We start from the raw sequence: 3,511 nt of genomic DNA on the forward strand, positions 1-3,511 counted from the left end.
CTTGCAATTGTAATGGAGAGGTTTGGATATACATGTATGGATTTTTATTCTGACAGAACCTGTAATGTACATGTAGGTCACCTGCTGTTGGGTTGTGTAAGAAGAAAAATCCCTATAGCATAGGCTAGCTATACAGGCCAAACCCAAACCTCTGCTTGGAGATTGCTTCATCCTTTTCGCTCCGCACAAGCTTTAAGAAACGTTACGTAACAAATGCTTCGCTACAAATCAGACATGACGGGTGGCATCATGTTACAGAACACGTATTCCACGCCGTGGCGCGAAATGAATCACGACTATGAACTGCCACATGTGTGGCGACATGTAGCGAGTTGTATCCACATGTAGCGATGTGTAGCAAGGCTCGGACTTTCACACGCCTGCGCAATGCACGACGGGAGCGTAAGTATGAAACAGGTGTAGTGCATACAGGTGGACAGGTAAGACGTCTTAAGGTACATGACGTCACTTGAAGTCGTGGTTTGAGACGTAAAGCTGTGGTCCTTAACGACTCAAGGAACCTTCTTCACTACAAGTCGTCTGTAGCAGTAACAGGTGTCAAGGGTAAGTCACGTTTCTTGACGCGGATACCAGAAAATTGTGGGTGGTGCATTTTTGGTACAGACTGCTGTTAAGATACATAAATGTATATTGATAGTTGCAAGGAGGCCGAATGTGAGGGGGGGGGCGGATTAGATAGCTGTTCTGTGAATTTATTTCTTGATTTGGCTGACACCTAAACTTACGAGGAATACAAATGGCTACATAATTTTATTCAGTAAGTCAATTACTTCCTTCCACATGTATGTTTCAACTTTCTGAGGTATAGAATTCCTAGGCATGATTTTACCATCGAAGTATTGTTTTGTTTTATTTTATACTGTCTTCAACAGTATACGTCCAGTTAAATGTGCACAGTTTTCAGTGTTCGGCCACTTTTACATCCAGCTACATTTGCGTGTCTGTAAAGTTAGTGTGTTTTATGTGGTGGATATTCCGGTTGAGCGAAAAGACTACAGGTAGGTACAAAGCATTGTGGAGAGACGTAACGCTATTAGCCGGGTCAGTCCCTAGCAACAATAGACTTTGGCAAACCTGCGCGGAAAATCAAATTATGTCTCTCTCTCTTTCGCAAACCGAAGAAAAAAAAAGAAACCTTCGACTTACTGAACGGTGGCTTTGTATGAAGTGAACACTCGCTTAATAGTTTGTTTATTTTGTTTCATTCTAAGCTCTTGCCCGAGGGCTCGCTATGGGCATTTAACAAAGAAAAAGAAAGATTATTATGATATCTTTTATCCGATATTTTTCCCTCCTTAAACCTCTTACGAAAATAGCATGGTGGTGTTTTTTGTATCGACGGAACCGCTACGGTAAGCTTCTTGATTGCCCCCTTTGTTGGATAAATCTTTTCTAAATCTCTATAAAAATAGATGACTTTACTTCTCTGTTATCATTCGATTTATGCGGACGGGGTTAATTCTATGCTTGAATTTGGGTTAAGTTAGGGTTAGGGTTAGGATCAGGCACGGTTCTGGATAGTCTCCGCGTATCCAAGAATGTAGATTTGCCCTAGATACAGTTCTGGATAAGTGTGGACTATCCAGAACCGTTCATGAACTTGATTCTGGATAAAGCTCGGTTCTGGATACAACTGGGATTTTACCCTTTCCCATTGGCTCACGAAGATCCATGCTAGCTTGCCATGTTCACCTTTCTCTCTCTCATTCTCACGCGGGAAGTTATTTTCTTAAAAGCATTTCTCGTTTCGTAACACCGAGAAACGAAGAAGCAGTATGTGTGGATAATCCTTATCTGTTTGTGCGCCCGACTTTTCCTTTATGTTGTGTAGAATGAGAGAAATTTGCCGGGGCTAAAAATGGGGTCATCTGCGGCGCAGTATTGTGTGGAGACAGGTAGGGGATAAGAGGCTTCGCGTCCCGTAAACACAGCTACAGCATTCTTCACTTACTGATATTACCTTTAGGAACGGAGATACCGTTCCACAAAAAGGTACTATTTTCGGTATGTATCAGTATGTTCGTGTGTTTGCAGCTATAACTCACAGTGGGTTTGACGGATTTGATTTGATTTATTGAAAGTGCAACAGTGCAATGCACGCGGAACCGAGGCAGCTGTTGCTGGTGTTGTGTCCCACACATAGAAGGCATAGAAACAAATACTGGACAGACAATACTCATTTTTACTTGAGTCTAGTGGGGAAAGTCGTGTAAAGTGCCTTTCCCAAGGGCACAGCCTTTCCCAAGGGCACAAGATCGGTGGCATATCAGGACTCGAACCCGGGACCTCTTGGTTCCAAGTCGAGCACTTTGCCGCTGCGCCGCACGACCTCACAAATCGTATTTGATTAATGGCTAATTGATATTGATTAATTGCGGGGTTAATTACGTATATCACCTACAACATGCGTCACGTACAAGTATCGTTGTAACTACCGTGTAGTTTCTCCGTTATAGTTATGTCTCAGTTCCACACTTTTGTCTTACATTTCGAACACCGAGGCGAGGTTCGCAAGAGAAAAAAAAACGTTTGTTTGCTTAGTCCTTACCGGTCCTGGATGCAGAAAAGTGCTTGACTAATAGCCGTGAAGAAGTCCTTCAGGCAGACCGGCAGTTAGAGTTGCGGCATTTCTCAGGTGAGTTCTTGGCTTGTTATATCCAGAACTGTGCTTTATCCAGAATCCTGTTCAGGCACGGTTCTGGATAGTTCACACGTATCCAGAACCGTGCCTGGGACACATCTATGTTCTTGGATACGCGGAGACTATCCAGAACCGTACCTGAGCTTAACCCTAACCCATTCTGGCATAGAACTAGATAGGCACGGTTCTGGATACGATAGAGACTATCCAGAACCGTGCCTGATCCTAACCCTAACCTATTCAGGCATAGAACTAGATAGGCACAGTTCTGGATACGATATAGATGGGTCACTTTTTTCATACTTCAAAAGCCGATTGTTGAGAAAAAAAGTGTTTTCTAAGTACCTACCTGTGTTGGATGTTGAGAAGCGTACCACAGGCAAAGTCGTTTGGACAGAAAGATAGTTACCGCTAGCTGCCTACGAATTCCAGTCTCACTGGCAACTGCCTTTTTGAAAACGAGCATGTCATTTAGCATGTAAGCAGCGTCTTTGTTTTACAAGCGAACCGGTTACTTGTTTCTAAGAGCAGAAGAATTTTACCGCTGGGTTGAATTTGTATAATACTGCTAGAAACGATTTTTCTTCTCATTGCAATTAAACACGTCGCTTTCTTCTGGTTCGAATCGGACCGAGGTCCGGTTGCGCTTATTTTGGTCGTGCTCGATCGGGAGTTGCCGTGTCAGGCGGCGTAAGCGGTGGGCTTTGTCGGGCAAGCGAACCGTGGATCTGCGGCAGCTCGCCGCGTAACTTCTACCCTGCGTCCCATGACGACAGCGTGAAGCCAAACTAAGAATGTAGCAGGCCAGGGGAATTGGCCGGCCATAGGGAGTCCACTTTGCCAGAGTCT

The 3,511-nt window shown here is 44.1% G+C and overlaps 1 protein-coding gene across 1 annotated transcript in view; it reads left to right on the forward strand.

Annotated features, from left to right (window-relative positions):
- The window catches only part of LOC109461616 (acid-sensing ion channel 1-like), a 16,201-nt gene that overhangs the window by 5,760 nt on the left and 6,930 nt on the right, over positions 1-3,511 (forward strand). The window lies entirely within an intron of this gene.

This window comes from Branchiostoma belcheri, unplaced genomic scaffold (assembly GCF_001625305.1).
Source record: "Branchiostoma belcheri isolate BF01 breed outbred unplaced genomic scaffold, Haploidv18h27 scaffold94, whole genome shotgun sequence".
In the NCBI taxonomy this organism is placed as follows: Eukaryota; Metazoa; Chordata; class Leptocardii; order Amphioxiformes; family Branchiostomatidae; genus Branchiostoma; species Branchiostoma belcheri.